At 46.6% G+C, this 17609-nt stretch overlaps 1 long non-coding RNA gene across 1 annotated transcript; it reads right to left on the bottom strand.

Annotated features, from left to right (window-relative positions):
* Window positions 1-879: 879 nt before the first annotated feature.
* On the bottom strand, window positions 880-12344 carry LOC121027391 (uncharacterized). The gene is made up of 3 exons (XR_005788700.1): window positions 11466-12344; window positions 2896-2993; window positions 880-1855 (listed from the first exon to the last, which is right to left on the bottom strand). It is a non-coding gene; the product is annotated as an uncharacterized LOC121027391 (long non-coding RNA).
* Window positions 12345-17609: the final 5265 nt, after the last annotated feature.

A 17609-nucleotide genomic window follows, 5' to 3' on the forward strand; every position in this document is an offset into this window, starting at 1 on the left:
TCGGCCCCCGCTGTCAGAACCCTCCTCCAGACATCTGCAGCAGAAAGAGGACGGAAGGACCCCTTGGGTCTCCTGCTGACCTGGAACAGCGATCCTTCCCATTTGGAAGGTCCCTCTGGAGTTTCCCTTTTCCTGACGTTCTCATCTAAATGAAGATCAGTTCTGAAGTCAGCCTGACCCCAGGCTGAATCACCTGAGTCCTCCTTGGGCTGTGGTGCACTTATCCCACACATCTTGGCATTTGCCAAATGTTGCCATTAATCCCAGAATGACAGCCACTGCCTGACGGCTCATCGTTCCTCTCACGGTAACTGCAGATCACCTGGAGCCAAAAGCTCCAGACCTTTTGCTTTTTAGTTTCTATATCCTGGCGAGGCAAGTACAAACAGCATTGTTGGTGCCCCTCATACGGGCAAGAAAAGCAAGGACAAAACTGTGTTACGTGACTCTCCTCACGTATGCAAATAGGGAGTGGCGGGGTTACAATAAAACAAAGGAGTTCTGACTCCCTGTTCAATTCTGTTTGGAAATTCGTTTTTCATGGTCTCAATGAGGGGCCGTTGGTTCATTAATTTTCACCACAAACACTATTGAGAACCATTAACTGCCTGTACCTTAAAATTTTTTTTTAACGTTTATTTATTTTTGAGACAGAGAGAGAGAGACAGAGCATGAACGGGGGAGGGCCAGAGAGAGAGGGAGACACAGAATCTGAAACAGGCTCCAGGCTCTGAGCGGTCAGCCCAGAGCCCGACACGGGGCTCGAACTCACGGACTGTGAGCTCATGACCTGAGCTGAAGTCGGACGCTTAACCGACTTAGCCACCCAGGCGCCCCTGCCTGTACCTTAAATAGCTGTGTGTGCACGTGTGTGTATGTGTGTGTTTCCCCTGCCGAGCAAGACAATGTGGTCAGTGGGTAGAGAGACCATTGGGTTGGGGACCAGAAAAGCTGGGTTTTTGATGTGGCCACCGCCAAGATGGGGGGCCTGGGAAGTCACAACCACTGAGGCTTTCATTTCCTTATCTGTCAAATAAAGAGAGTGCGTTTCTGATTTGGGGTGTGTTTCAATATCTTTAACCCTGGATCTATCCAAACAAAACAATTCAGTGAGGTTACCTTTGCCTAGTAACTAAGTATCATTCACCTTGCTAGTCCAGATTGTTCAGGTGGGTTTATTGCTTTATTGATTTTTACGTTTTTTGTTTTTCTTTTCTTCTGAGTGACCTGGCCTGTTCTTGGTACAGAATTCCATTCTCAGGTTATAAATTCCTTCAGGACCGCAATGGCTAATAGGTTTCAACTTGAGCGCCCTTCAAGTCAGTGAGCAATGGCTGTTGGGAGTTCTGTGTGAAGGTTTCCGAGGCCATGTTCTAAGGCTCCATGGGATAGTGGTTGGTTAGCCATGCCTGCAGTGGGCATGGGCTGGGGAAATGGGGAGGGTGAGGGCTGTATCTGTGATAGCAGTGACGAATTTGAGAGGGGCAAGGGGAACCATGCCCCTTGTGCCCAGAGGCACAGAGCTCCTTGGAAGTAAGAGCTGGGATGGGAATCCAGGCCTCTTCCCTTCAAGTTCAGGTACTTCCCACCTGGTCTCCCTCTTTATTGGTTGTTGGCAATCAGGTGCTTAGAAGATGCTTTTTGATGACAATGACGACGATGATGACGATGACACTAATGGCTGTGGCAGCAGGATCTCTGCCCGCGCAGTTGTGTGTACTCCATAGATGTGTTTCTTCCTTTCTGCAGGAGAGAAGAGCGTAACCCTCGACAGGAGATGGGCCAGGTGCCTTTCATAAGTGTTTCAAAGATTCATGTCCTCCTTTCTCCTCCTGGCCAGGCCCAAGAGAGACTCCTGAAAGATAATGCCTTGCACAAGTGACAGGTAGCAGGTGGAGAGGATCCGGAGGGGAGTGGAGGGCAGTGGGACAATGGGGCCAGCCTTCTTGGCCTCACAGAGGGGCATCTCAGCAAACAGCGATGGCCTGTGGCCTTCCAAATGGCAAAGGCACGGTCCCAGCGAGGTCCACTGTGGAGGGGCTCCTCGCCCAGATGGACCTGCTGTACTGTGAAGGAACATTCTGTGTTCCTTGGCTGGCAGTGAGCACTCAGCCTATCAGCTTCCCCCGACTGCACACCAAGGGCCCTGATGGCTTCCTCAGGGGGCACCCTGGAACTTCTGCCTGGAGCAGATGCCTGGGCTTTCTGTTCCCACAGAGCAGCCTTAGCCTGGGGCGGTCTATCAGTCTTTCTCTGCTGGGAGGCAGCCACCTGTCCTGAGCTGTGCATGGAGCCTCCTCACAGGGCCCAGGAGGGAGGATGCTGCCTGGGTGGAGGATGCTGTCTGGTCTGGCTCCAGGCATAGGAGGCTGGGGGCCCATCCCGGGCCCTGGAGCCTGAATGCCCTTCTGTTTGCAACGAAATCAATCTACCCTTTAAAAAAGCATCCAGTGGCCAAAGTCCCAGGTAAAAAGCCGTGCTGCTGGGGTGGGGGCGGGAGGGGCAGAATTCCTCAAGCTCTGTGGGCCTGGAACCTTCTCTAGGAAAGGCCTGGGCCTGGCTTGCAGTGTAGATGGGATTCCCCCCAACACACACACACCTCTCTTTGCAGGCAGGTAATTCCACAGTGAAGAATAATAACCAAAGCCATGTCTCAGAGCTTTCAGAAAAGGGGCTCTGGATCCTGGCCTCAGGTTTGGGAAAGGCCTGGGTTTCCTGGAGCAAAACGCCTTAGAGTCCGCCTCCGGACATCCTCTCCTAGGATCCTCCTTAGGTCAAATGCAGGACCCACCCAGCTCCCACCTGACTCTGATCTCACAAAGTAACAGCCTTCACGGCCCCCGAGGCTGACTGGCCAAGAAGTCCAACGATAAAAGAAACCCCGTTGGCACTCACGTTCCAAAGTGCCTGGTCTTTCTCCTGCAAGACTATTCCTTTCTTTGCCACCATCGGTTTACATTCTTCAATCAAGGAAGCCCCAAGAGGCCAGAAGCCTGCAACACACGGTATGCTTATTTCCATAGCAGGATTATCGCCACAGCGTTAGTAACCAAACATAATTTGGGTCCTGAGGGAGTTTACTGTCAAAGGTGAATTTGTTTTCCATCGGCGGAGACATGGCCCTAAGTTTCTGTCTCCAGGGATTCCATGGAGGTCCTTGCGGGGCAGGAGCAAACACGCCATTGTTTAGGCTAAGCTGCATCCCCACAACCTGAGCCATCCTTACTCTCGAGATTGGGTATGGACATTTTTGGAAGGATTCCTGATCCAAGCGACCATGTCAGAGTTCTTTCTACACCTGGCCTTCTTTCATGCATTTCTCTGCATTTTATTGCAAGGCAGAGGCTGTCCCTGTGCCTATAAACACTCCCTGCCATCCTCAGGAGGAAGGGCCCTCGGACAAATAAGTGAACAAGGTTTTATCGAATACTATGTTCCAGGCTCTGTGCCAGCCTCAGGGAGCCCTGTGGGTCCTCAAGAGGACTTTAGATATGGGGGCAGTGGGAATCAGTATAAAGTGTTACAGGTGACAAGTTAGAAGTAATTATTGTGTTCAGTGGGGAGGGCACAGAGTAGGAGCCAGTATTTCCTCTGTGGGTAAGGAGATGAAGGGAAGAGGGTGGGAAAAATTGTTTTCGAAACGAAAGTCACAACGTGGAGCTCTTCTGTATACTCTTAAATCGGCGTGCCAGGCTTCAGGCCTCGTGGTCCCGGATGTCTGCCTGCCCAGCCTGGTGGGGACCAGCATCTGGGGCATGGGTCAAGTTCTCCAAGTTCCAAGAAGATGGGTAGGACAAGATTGTCAGTATCCTAATTTCCCACAGTGGGAGGTCTATTTGTCCCTCAGAGAGTACAGCCGTCTGAGGAAAGGCCAGTCCTCTGGCACGGTCTTGCCCAGGAAATCCCAAACAGATGTTTTCTTCAAAAGGAGCTATGTTTATTTAAGAAATACTCTAAGTTCGGGCTACAATCAATCAATCAATCAATCAAAAGAAGAAGCAACCCATCCATAGCCACAGACCTGAACAAGGCCCAGGAAATCCAGCTAGGTTTGTCAGCAGGCCACAGAGTTGTGATTTCACATGGTATGGCTACCTCACATCATCAGTGACAGTCTGGGTTCTCCATGCACCCAAATGCATGATTGCATTCATTCACGCACCCTATCCAGCAGGGTTACCATAGATAGTTTCCTTATGTAGCATATATATTAACATGGAGAAAAATGTCTACACCACAGACAATAACTCACAGCTAAGGACCAAAGACGGCTTCCAGAATCCTTACCTTGCCAAGCTCACTGCTCAGTGCGGATACAAAGAAGCTCAGTTCTAACACGACGTATCGGAATTGCGAGGTCAAAGGAGTTCGAGGAGCAAGCTCTCCTTTTTGTTATTTGTTATTTTATTTAACTTAGTCTTCCCTGTAGCTTAAATGTCCCTGCTCTGGGCAGGCTTTGGGAAACACACATCTGCTCATTGCAATCTCCGAAAGCACTTAGAATTTACAAGTCTTGCACTTTGGTGAAACTCCGTGCTCTTCTAAGGAGCCTCTAAATCAGTCTCCACTAGGGGTTCTGAGGTGCCTTGTTATGTCCAATTCGCTCTCTATCCGGATCTTAATGGGATGTGTGAAACCTTGGTGAGGCGGTGCCGGAATGTTTAACGTTCACTGCCCCTTGGTTACTCTGGCCTCCCCTAGACAGAAACTCTTTGTTCACATAGCCCCATCATGTCTCCCTAGCAGGTGCCATCCACGGGGCCATAACATCAGGGACACAGGTTGCTACATCTCAGCAGCCACCAGGTAGAGCCAGGAGCAAAACCTGCTTTTGTTTTTGCTTCCTGAAAACCGTGATCTGAGCTGTGTGCTGCCATTAAAAAATAATTCGCGAGTTTAAAAGCAGTAAACTATCCATGGCCACAGGTTACTTTTAAGACATGCTCTTGTTCCTTGAGGAAGCTGCACTATCGGTAATGACTCCTGGAGGGAGAGAGGGAGGGAGAAGGGCGGGAAGCAGACCAGGGAGGGGAGCTCCCGCAGCAGTCACTTCAGGCTATAACTTTCCAAGCAAAGAAAATGGCTGAGCTGGTTCAGATCCCCTCCAGCCTGGATTGCTTTGCTCTTCAGGGCCGCAGGGCTCACTGGAGCACAGCTCAGCGCCTCAGCGGGTCAGGCCTTCTCGGGCACTCTGCTGGAGGCTTGTCCCACATAAACAACAGCGCCCGTGCCTGACATCTGGTTTTAGGCTGCATCATTATCTAGAATCCTAATCTGTTCAGAAGGGATGCATTATACTCAGCTGCCTGCATTATGCATTTCCACGGTCCCCTCCACACGGCAGACACCGCTCTAGGCACCGAGACCTCAGAGGTGAACCCAACACGGTTGCTGTCATCATGGGGCTGATGTTCTTATGGAAGCAGCCAGACAAGAAACAAATAAACACATTAATATATAATATAGCAGCTGGTAGTGATCCGTGCCATGGAAAGCATAAAGCAAAGGAGAAGGCTATGGGCTGCTCTGGGTGGGGTGGCCAGGGAAGGTCTGCTGACGAGGCGGCCCTTTGAACAGGGAGTCCTGAACGGAGAGCATTTCAGAAGGAACAGCAGGTGCTCAGCAAAAGGAAGAACCTGGCAAAGAGCACGGCAGACACTAAAACCAGCTGCTACTGTTAAGTGCTTACTATGTACGTAATCGAGCACTTTACATACACCGTGTGCTGCTTTAATGCATTGTCTCATTTAATTGTCACAACAGTCCTATGACCCGGGTAGAATTATTCTATTTTACAGATAGGAAACAGAAGCTGAAGGACGACCTAATTTGCCTCAGATCACATAGTTAGGACATGGCAGAGTTGAGGCTTGAGCCTGGGTCTGGTCTCAGTCCAAACACCCACGTTCCTAAGCTTTAAGATATCGTGCCCTATGCTGCTGTAGTGGAGAGCACTCCCAGACCCACAGGGTTTAGTGTGGAGGAAATACTTTTGCCTGCCAGCTGCATGGAAGATGCTTTGCTCATCACGCAAACCGCTTTCTTGTATGATTGTTTTCTCTCTTACTTAGAAACATTGTCCAGACAAAGTTGTGTTTTGGGTGGTCTCTTGAGTCTTTGCTGCTTCTCTTCTCTTTTTTTAAAAAAATTTAAGTTTATTTATTTTTGAAAGAGACAGAGACAACATGAGCCAGGGAAGGGCAGAGAGAGAGAGAGAAAGAGGGAGGGAGGGAGGGAGGGAGGGACGGAGAGAGAGAGAATCCCAAGCAGGCTCTGCGCTGACAGCGCAGTGGGGCTCGACGCAGGGCTTGAACCCACAAACCCGTGAGATCATGACCTGAGCCAGAATCCAGAGTCAGACGGTTAATTGAGCCACCCAGTCGCCCCGCTGTTTCTCTTTTACAAGGCAAGTGTGGTTGCTCCCAGGATGCCCACAAATGCCACTCTGGTTCCCACCTTTATTCCCGGGCTTCCTAGGGGTGCCACAAAGTTGCAGTGCTCTCTCAAGAACCTGGCATGTGGAGCTCAAAAGTGTAAGACTGCTTTGTTCTTAGCCTGAGATCAGAAGTGATTATCAGAGGACAGCCATCTTGGTGAATGCCTCATCTAGCAGGACCACATGGACACAGTGCGGTTTGGTAGAAAGAATACCAATTTGGAATCAGTAACTCTGCAATTTTGCAGAGTCAGACCAAAAAAAAAAAACAAAAAAAAAAAAAAAACATCTGCCTGATCCTGAGCAGATAAATCAGTAATTTTCTCAGAGCCTCAGAGTCCTCATCTACAAAACAGGAATGATCATGCCTACTTCTTTCTACCCTTTTCAGCAGTGGCAAGAGAGTATCCCCAGGAGAATATGCTTCTTGTGAAGGAGTCCTTCATCCTTCCCCAGAAGAGAAGAGAAAACACAAAGAGCTTGGTGTGGAGCTCAATTCCTGTCTCCTAGATGTGAAAAGCCTGAAGGCTATAAAATCGCCCTGGAATTCATCCACACCCAAACAGTAGTTTTGTGTGTTGGCTCTTCTACTGCCTTGGGGAGGCAAAGCAAGGTCACTGAAAGATCTCTCTCCAGGGGCGCCTGGGTGGCTCAGTCGGTTAGGCATCTGACTCTTGGTTTTGGCTCAGGTCATGGTCTCATAGTTCCTGGGATTGAACTCCGCGCTGACAGTGCAGAACCTGCTTGGGATCCTCTCTCTCCCTCTGTCTCTGCCCCTCCCCTGCTTGTGCTCTTTCTCACTCTCTCAAAATAAATAAATACACTTTAAAAATTAAAAAAAAAATAACTTCTTTAACGTTTATTTATTTTTGAGACAGAGAGAGACAGAGCATGAACGGGGGAGGGTCAGAGAGAGAGGGAGACACAATCTGAAACAGGCTCCAGGCTCTGAGCGGTCAGCACAGAGCCCGATGTGGGGCTCGAACTCACGGAGTGTGAGATCGTGACCTGAGCCGAAGTCGGCCACCCAACCGACTGAGCCACCCAGGCGCACCAAGAATAAGTTTTAAAAAGACAGAAGTGGAACTGAAAGCACCCTGAGTCCAGATGAGTGAGAAAACATCTCAATAAACACATTTTAGATTTAACAAGCCCCAAATGACCCCAAATACAAATATGCATGGGGTAGCTGTGGATGTGATTAGTGGTTACGGTATGGATTTTAAGCCAATCCCTTTGAGTTCGGACGGTGGCCCTGCCACTTACTAGCTATGTGACTTCAGGTGACTTAATTGCCATCTCTGTACCTTTATTTCACCCTTCGTAAAATGGAGAATAGTAGTACCTACCCCAGATTATTATGAAATTTAATAAGCAAATGCGGGCGCGCACACACACACACACACACACACACACACTAGTCCCTGACAAATTAAGCAACATTTAAGCTTTGGCCATTATTATGAGGAACGGACCAGGTTTAGGGAGGCAAATTCCAGGCTGTGAGAAAGATGCTATCACTTAATTATCCAGGGAACGGCATTCCCTAGGGAAAGCAATCCAAAGTGTACCAGCAAAGGCCACTCCGTTCCGTGGCTGAAGATGCGTGGTGACTCTTGGTTGGGTGCGGATGAAAGCGCCGCTCCGGTCCCGGAGAGTAGGAGGGATGTTAAGTGTATGCTGCATTGTCGTTAATTAATTTCTCAAGGGCTGCAGTAATCAGGAGGCTCATTAATGTGTTTCAGCCTGCCTTTCATTTAGAGAACGAACGAGCAGTAAATGTAAATGCAGTGCACTTAGAAACCTTAGAAATCGTTCCGTGCTGTAGTAGGAGGGGGGGGAAACCCTGCTATGTCTCTAAGGAAAAGAAAAAACCCACAAGGGCTTCTTTAATCACATGAGAGAGGAACAATTCCAACCCAACAGCAGCAGAAGCTCCCTGTGGCTTTTCAAAATATTATCATTTGGACCTGGTTGTCCCTTTGCTCTTGTACAATGTTTAAAGATGCCATGCTCTATCCATATTTATACTCTCCCCAGCAGGGCGCTTAATCCTGACAGGCAGATTCCAGGGGCCAGGGCTTGGGTGAGCCCCTGCAAAGGATCCGCCCTAAGCTCACAGGGATGCATGGCAGAAAAGGTCCCCAAAGGGCCCCCCCCCCCCCACTGGGGGCTTAGCTGTTGTGTCAGGTCGGGGGCACAGGCCAGTGGCTTCTCTAATTCTTCGAGGCCAACCTCAGGGTCACATGTGCCTTCTTCACTCTAATCTTGACCTCCCCTGAGGAGATGTTTTAAACTGTGCCAATTCCTTCTCTGAGTAGTGAGCATGTTTCCGAAGAGCCCTTTCACGGACCTGGACCTCTTCTTCCCCAGCTATTCCTAGTAAATAAATAACGTGCGTAGAACCGTGCCTCCCTGATAGGAAGCCCTCTGTAAGTGTTTATTATTCTCATTGTGATTCTTATTGTTAACTGCTGGCAGACAGCGAGCCATGGGGTTTCGGGGATTCTGTCCCTCCATTTTTCCACACTGGGCTTCCTCATAATAACTGCTGTACAGGTGGTCACAACCCACCATAGCATCTTAGATTGTGACTTAGACCTCCGTCCTCCCTCTTTCCCCATCCTCATCTTTAATCCACTTAGGTCGGTAACACCTATTCTTATTTTTTACCCTCCCCCAGTGTGCAGAAGAGGGCCGGGCCTAGGTCTACACGGCCTCTCTACAGAAGGACATGTCTCCAGTGGGCATGGAGGTTAGCCCACGGAAAGCAGAGGTTCCCATGGAAAGGGATGCCGAGTAATCTGTGACACACCACGCTCCTCCCTGGGAGTCACCTCACACCCATATAGCCCCACTTCCCCCTACCCCTATCTCTCCCAGGGGAACCTGAACACAAGACCCTCACTTGGGACCCCAACCAACCTTTCCTCTTCAGTTCAGTTCAACAAGCATCTATCGAGCACCTATTATGTGCCAACCTCTCTGCCAGGCGCTAGGGATACAAAATGAATAAGACACATCTCTATCCTTAGGGAGCACAGAGCCTAGGGTTCAGTCACACCCAGAAACGCCACTGCAATAAATGGAAGCACAGAGGAATCTTCCTGAAGGAGATGGGGCCTGACTTGGTCATTAAGGACAAGAGTCTGAAGGAAACGGGTGATGGGTGCAGTTTTACAACTTATTTGCTCCTTCCAGTACTTGCCCAGAGGGAGCCTCCTGAGAACACTGAGGAGTCGAGCCTTTATAAAGATCATGGTTTTATACTCTGGTATTCCCAGATGTTCCCGGCTGTATGAGATTCACGTAGCTCCTTGGTTAAACGAATTCGATAATGGATATCTAATCTTGAGATATGGGGTCGAATGTTTATAGGGTGAACATGTCAATCTCTACCTTAGTTCCTAATCCGTAAATAGAGTTTTTACTTCTCTTGAAATTCTTTCTCTTCCATGAAGCTTTCCTATTAACAAGGGTTTGTTGCTGCCTCCTGCCCTTAACCCCCTATCATGCAGTGCCACAATTGGGAACATGCCCCAGCATGTCCTCGGAGGACATAGTCCTATTTATACACGTGTGGGTCTATATCCCAATTATGGCCTGGACCTGGGTCAGCTTCTCAGATGCAACATGAATCATGTTACAACATAAAGAAGAATCTTAGTTCCAGGCTTTGACATCAATTGGGTCAAGGCTGAAGTTCAAAATGTTTATTGCAACATCTAGTTTTAAACCCGAATCATGTTTCACTTTTAAGATTTTTTCCACATTTTGGGGGGCCTGGGTGGCTCAGTCAGTTAAGTGTCCGACTTCAGGCTCAGGTCATGATCTCACGGTCCGTGGGTTCAAGCCCCGTGTCAGGCTGTGTGCTGACAGCTCGGAGCCTGGAGCCTGCTTCAGATTCTGTGTCTCCCTCTCTCTCTGCCCCTCTGCTGCTTGCACTCTGTCTCTCTGTCTTCCAAAAGTAAATAAACATTAAAAAAAATTTTTTTAATAAATTAAGGTAGAACATCAGGAAAAAGAATATATGCCACAAATAAGAAATAAAAAGCAGATACTAGACTTAAATCCAAATACACTGAAAATTACATTGAATATAAAGAGTCTAAACATGCCAATTAAAATGTAGAGATTGTCAGGGCAACTTGGTGGCTCAGTCGGTTAAGTGTCATGATCTCACAGTCTGTGAGTTCAAGCCCCGCATTGGGATCTGTGATGATAGCTCTTAGAGCCTGGAGCCTGCTTCAGATTCTGTCTCCCACTCTCTCTCTCCCTGTGCCTGCTCACACTCTGTCTCTCTCTCCCTCTCAAAAATAAACATTAAAAAAAAAAATGTAGAGATTGTCATGGGGTGCCTGGGTGGCTCAGTCAGTTAAGCACCTGACTTCGGCTCATGTCATGATCTCACAGTCCATGGGATCAAGCCCAGCGTTTGGCTCTGTGCTGACAGCTCGGAGCCTGGAGCCTGCTTCCAATTCTGCCTCTGCCCCTCCCCCTCTGCCCCTCCCCTGTTCATGCTCTGTCTCTCGCTCAAAACTAAGTAAACATTAAAAACATTAAAAAAAGATTTTTGCTACATTTTAATGATTTTTCTAAAGGTGAAATAAAACAAAGGGTAGATTGCTTACACATGCTCTACGTCTGGTAAGTTCTCAGTAATGTTGCATATGTTCATTATTATTAAGAGATAGTTCTGCTGAGGACTCAAGTCATTAATACCTCTAGAGGTGGATAGAAATTTATCTGCTATGAGAAATAAGTTTGGCGTCTTCTTTATGTATATTACGTTGGTCTCACTGAACTCTCGTATTGTTCTTTAATGTTTTGTGCTTACATCTGGGCCTCCTAATTAGACTAAAAGGAGTGTGAGGGCAGTGATCTTAGATTTCTATTATATTTCCCTCACAGCACTTAGCACCATTCCTTGCAAATAGCAGACACCCAGTAAATATATCTCTATGCATTGATTGGCTCTACAAGGCTCTACAAATGAATATTAAAGTACTACATATAAAATACAAAATACCATAATAGTTGGCATCATCCGCTCCACGGTCCCTTTTGTTGTCACTGCTTCTCAGCTCAGGAAAATGAGTAGGAGGAGGGTCCTGGGTGAGGTAACAAATGCAGAGGACTGTAAACTATCCCGGCTGACCGGTTCACACACCTCAGCTTCTCCTTGTGTCTCTTTCTCACACTATCCACTGTCCCTGCGGGCTCCTGATCGTCTCTGACCTCCAGGCTCCAGGGCACCAGATGAGGCACTAGTTTATTGCACTAAGGTGCAAACGACTTCTTCAAAGTTCAGGAGAAACCCTGGAGAGGCGGCCTGCCTCCTAGGTCACCCGCAGCAAGCCAGGGCAAACTGGGTTGGCTCCGTCCTCCCTTTCAAATAATAGGCCATTCAGTCTTTGGGAGAGAAGTGAATCAGCAACCCCAGGGCCATTCTAGCGGCCCAAACGGCTGCCAGCTGGACAGCCCGCTTCAAACAACCAATTAGTATGAGCACCACAAGTTGATTTGAGCAAATCCAGGCAGCTCTCCGCGCAAAAACTAGAAGGGCCCACATGTCCGCGTGGAAAATGAAGTTGTTTCACCTTCCCTGGCACGGTTCCACTCCAAGGAACAAGCTTTATTTCTCTCAAAACTTGGCTTCCTTGACTTGCCAGATGAAAAATGATGTGAAGTTATTGAAATCATCTGCTAAGGGAAATGAATCCAAGCTCAGTGAAAGAGGTTTTGCTGCCAGCCTGTCTTATAAGCAAAATAGAACGGTGCCACCAGGTGAAGACAGTGATTATTTCAATGAGCAATTGTATTAGATGTAGAAGGTAATGAGGAATAAAGATGCTGGACCCAGCCCAATGATTTGCTACATATGCTTCTCTTTCCTGTTCTAAGGTAGCAAATGAACGGAGTGAGTTCAGCTGTGGGATGATAGAGGCTTCCCCCAATGTGGACTGACTCACAATTCATCATTCGCTGCCCGATGAAGAGACAGCACAACCCTGGGGAATCCGCAGACGTGAGATGCCAACAGTGCCTGTCCCACCCTCGCTCTAATACTGCCTTTGGTGCACAGTGACCCTCGAGGAAAATGGCAAGCCGTGAAGTGGGATGGTGGTTAGGGAAACGACAACTGACAGACATTTTTTTTTTTAATTTTTTTTTTCAATGTTTATTTATTTTTGGGACAGAGAGAGACAGAGCATGAACAGGGGAGGGGCAGAGAGAGAGGGAGACACAGAATCGGAAACAGGCTCCAGGTTCTGAGCCATCAGCCCAGAGCCCGACGCGGGGCTCGAACTCACGGACCGCGAGATCGTGACCTGGCTGAAGTCGGACGCTTAACCGACTGCGCCACCCAGGCGCCCCGTGACAGACATTTTTAACTTTGTTGCTGAAATGAAATAAGGAAATCCCAAGGATCTGGAGTATTTTTGTTCAACTTCATCTTAGGCCATTCTTTTGATTTTAAATAAATGCATTTCTGGAATGGGAGGAAGGAAAAGAGAGGGGGTGGGACATAGAGTGACAGCAAGGGCCACCTTGTTCTGGGAAGACATCGACCAAATTGGGTTAATCTGGCAGAACAGACTGAGGCAGCTGATAGTCTTTTTGCCAATGTGGCACATTTGAAGTTTCTGCTTTGATTAGTGCCTCTCCGTGTTATCTGAAAAGCCTATCGCGAAAGCAAAAACTGACAGTATTTCAAGGAGTAATTGACAATTCCTTGATTAGAGTGAGAGATTTAACACACATTTCTTAGTAATTGATAGATCAAACAGCCAAAAATATTCAGAATAGTTATAAAGATTTTGAACAACATAATTAACAAGTGTGATGTGAAGGACTTATATAGAGCACCGCACTCAACCACTGGAGAATACACTCTCTTTCCCAAATCACATATTACATTTATGAAAACTGATGATGAATTAGGGCATAAAGCAGTACCAAATTCTGACAAATTTCAAAGACCCAGTACCATAACATTGCAACACAATTAAGTTAGAAATCAGTAAAACCTAAAAAAAAAAAAAAAAAAAAAATCAGTAAAACCTATAACGTAAAGTCTCTACCCATCTAGAAATTTAAAAGCACACTTAAAATCCAGAGATAGAAAGCAGATTGTGGTTGCCAGGGGCTGGCAAGAGAGGGGAATGGAAAGTGACTATTTATTTAACGGGCACGGGGCTTCCTTTGGGGGTAATGAAAACGTGTTGGAACTCGATACAGGTGGTAGTTGTTACAACACTGTGAGTGTACTAAATTGTACACTTCAAGTTGGTTATCTTTGTATGGATTTCCAAGTCAGTAAAAAAAAAAGTGCTCGTTATCTCCGTGTTTAAATCCTAACCAAAGGATACATGGGTGAGACTTTTTCAGGCTTTATACCTATGACATGTACATTTTTCTGTACAGTATGTATATATGTTTTTTTTTCAACGTTTTTTTTGGGGGGGGGGATAGAGAGAGACAGAGCATGAACAGGGGAAGGGCAGAGAGAGAGGGAGACACAGAATCGGAAACAGGCTCCAGGCTCCGAGCCATCAACCCAGAGCCTGACGCGGGGCTCGAACTCACGGACCGCGAGATCGTGACCTGGCTGAAGTCGGACGCTTAACCGACTGCGCCACCTAGGCGCCCCCAGTATGTATATATGTTTATATTTTCTGTATTATGCTTCAATAAAGAATTTAAGAATGAAAAACATCAACAGAACGAAATAATATTATAAAGTTTTAAAAATAAGAACTGCATGACACTATGCCCAAAATTTACGGTAAGTAGTGAACTCACTCAGATCAGGGAAATAAGATGTGGCAAAGGGTGATGATGAGGTCTCCAAAGTACACATAAAAGAAGACACACAGCTTTAAATGTTTCTTTGGAAAAAGAAGAAAGGTTTAAAATGAGCAAGAAACGCATTAAATGTAAGAAGGGAGAAACTAACAGAATATTCCCAAAGAACGTAAAAAGATGGAAATAATAGCCTTAAAGAAACAGATAACAGATACAATAATGGATCAACAAAACCAAACACTGGGTCTTGGAAGAGACTAACCCCTGGAAAGATTGAATAAAGACACAAATAGGGGCACCTGGGTGGCTCAGTCAGTGAAACGTCTGACTTCGGCTCAGGTCATGATCTCAGTTTGTGAGTTTGAGCCCTGAGTCAGGCTCTGTGCTGACAGCTCAGAGCCTGGAGCCTGCTTTGGATTCTGTGTCATCTTGTCTCTCTGCCCCTCCCCTGCTCATGCTCTGTCTCAATCTCTCTCTCTCAAAAATAAATAATAAACATTTAAATAGATATATATATAGAGAGAAGGCATATATAATATTAGGAATGAAAAAGAAGAATACACAAAGATCACAAATATAATAGAAAGATAAGATAGAAAAACCTTATGCTAATAACTTTGAAAATGTACCTTTTAAATGGAAATTCCCCCCAAAATACTTACCAAACTGACTCTAAAAGAAATAGGGCATGCCTAGGCAACTCAGTCATTTAAGCACCCGACTCTTGATTTCAGCTCAGGTCAAGATCTTAACAGTTTGTGAGTTCAAATTGGGCTCTGCGCTGACAGTGAGGGAGCCTGCTTGGGAGTCTCTCTGTGCCCCTCCCCTGCTCATGCTCTCTCTCACCCTCAGAAACAAACAAACAAACAAACATTAAAAAAAGAGAAAGAAATAGACTGCCTACATAATCAGTAGCAGAAATCTTCCCATGAGAGAAATCCTAGGCTTTGAGAGTTTTACTTGTGAGTTCTAGGAGACATTTCAATTACAGCCTCAGATTATAACCAGCACGTTACATAAGTAGGATTCATGGGATGTAATCAAATAAGTGGTTGTCTCCTACTGTCCCTTTAAATTTTCTCAGTGAAGGTAATCCTTCCCCTGACACTGGATGAAAACTCAGGCAAGCCCCTTGACTTTTAAGGTTATTAATGAGTAATAGAAATGTCTCTATTTACTTATAGACACAAACCCAGACTCAAATTAGTAACTTAAAATGACCAGTACAATATAAGATAGGCTTTCGGTTTAAAAGTTAGGATTTCTCTTCCCCCAACTCAGAGGCCGTGGCAGACTGACCACCTGTTTTGGGGGAAGGAAATGGAGTCAGCGTCTTCTCTTTTATTCTCCCCCTTTCTCAATCACCCCCACCCCTACCCCACCACCACCACTGCACCATCTATAAGAGACTGAAAATATACCAGCGATTTGAGAAAAAAAAATTAATGTAAAATATTAACTAAACAGAAGTCTTTAACCAGGTGACTGATGAGACAAGAAGAAACTTCTAAGGTATCTTTAAGTGTCACGATTTCAACAGCAGCTACCATCCCCAGGGCTAAGGGAATGAAAGAAAGATGTTAGCATTCTTGAAACTTCAAAGCATAGACATGGAAGCCTGCAGAGCTGAAACTCTGGACCCTGAGGAGGAAGTGATACTTGGTTGGTGCTGGTGTGTCTGAGCTCAGAGAAGGAGCCCATGAGGCCAGACTCAAACTTTGAAGAGGATGTGGTCCTGTCTCGGGATAGAAGGGGTGGACGTGAGGAGCCTGGCCTTATAAGTCTTGTTGAAACTCTGAATGAGCTAGCTGCTGCCATGGGAGGAACTGCCCCTGATGGGGTCAGAAGCTGTGACACTCACAGGGACCAGACAGGAAGGAGGCAGGGAGGAGCACAGCCCTTCTGCTCCCCCAGCCTTCCAGTCCCCCTCCGGTACCTTGAGCAGCAGAGCCCAACGGGGAAAAGCTGGCAAAGCAGAAATGTAGTTTGCGGGCCTGTGGCCCTAGCATCACAGAGCAGAGAATGAAAGGGTGGGCTTTTCCTAAATGACAGACCCCCATTCCCTGACTGCTGTTTCTGGTCCTCTCCAGGTTAAGGAGATGGAGAAGGAGGAGAAGAGAAAGTCCTTACTTAACTGGTACTGTTACCAGAGTGCTTTGCTCTCTCTGGACCTACTGGATATTTGAAGCGGATTCTCTCTCTCGTGGAGGGCTTTCGTGTGAACTTTGCAAAACCTCTTTTCTTACCCCATCACTGCCGATTTCCTTTGATCTAAATGAATACACTCTATTCTGGGCGTTGCTTATTAACCCCCATTTAATGCCCCAAAAAAGCAGCATCCAGCTTCTCCTGTAATGAAGCCTGCTCACCTCTCCAACTGACCCAATTCTACTTGAGACCATATAAGATGACCCCGTGCCAGCTCCTTTGTGTGCATCTGGCTGTACTTGAGCCAAGGAAACACTCATGGATTCTTTGCCCAGGCAAATCTGGGGAATGCAGACGGACTCAAGCCCAGGCACACCTTTCTTTCACTCCATCGGCAAAGCAGCAGGCCAACCCCGTTGTTGCTTCCTGTGTTTCAGAGGAGAGCCAGACACAGGCCCCCCAGACCTGCCTCACTGCAGAGGACCAAGGGGAACTACTGAATCCCTCTTCAGTTGTCTCAATTCATAACAGCGGTGTTTGCCAAAGAAATTTTCTTGCAAAATTTCCATCATACTCCCTCTCTCAAGCCATGCACATGCTTGAGAGGATGAGGGGTGGTTAATGTCAAGGAACGAATTCCTAGATATGTCTTTTGAAAAGGCATCTTGGCCTACCATCTCACTTTGGAAGTTCGTATCTTGAGTCTTGGTGCTTCAATTACAACTGAATCTTAAATTCTTCCAATTCATCTTATGCGATTAGTATTAACAGTGATCCTAAAATCAAACAAAACAGAACTAGAAAGGAAAATTATAGGTTAAACTTAATCATAAGTAAAACTGCAAAAAACAAACTATTCTAAACAACCTATTACCAATCCAGCAGAGCACGAAAAAGATGACCCATCATCCTAACTTAGGTTTATCCCAGGAATGCAAAGTTGGGTTAATTTACAAAAACAATTAATTTAATGTATTACATTAACGGATCAGATGAGGAAAACATTTAATCATCTCAGTAAATGCAGGGAAAGGCATTTGAGTAAAAGCATCCTGATTTGTGACAGAAACTCTGAAGATTATAACGAGGAAGGTAACTTTTTGACAGGATAAAAGCCCAAAGCAAACACGTATAGCAGGTATGATCCTTCACGGTAAAACTTACAAGCCTTCCCTTTAAAATCAGGAACAAGTTGAAGACGCTCAATGCCATTGTT

This window comes from Herpailurus yagouaroundi, unplaced genomic scaffold (assembly GCF_014898765.1).
Source record: "Herpailurus yagouaroundi ecotype Mexico unplaced genomic scaffold, PumYag 77, whole genome shotgun sequence".
NCBI lineage: Eukaryota > Metazoa > Chordata > Mammalia > Carnivora > Felidae > Herpailurus > Herpailurus yagouaroundi.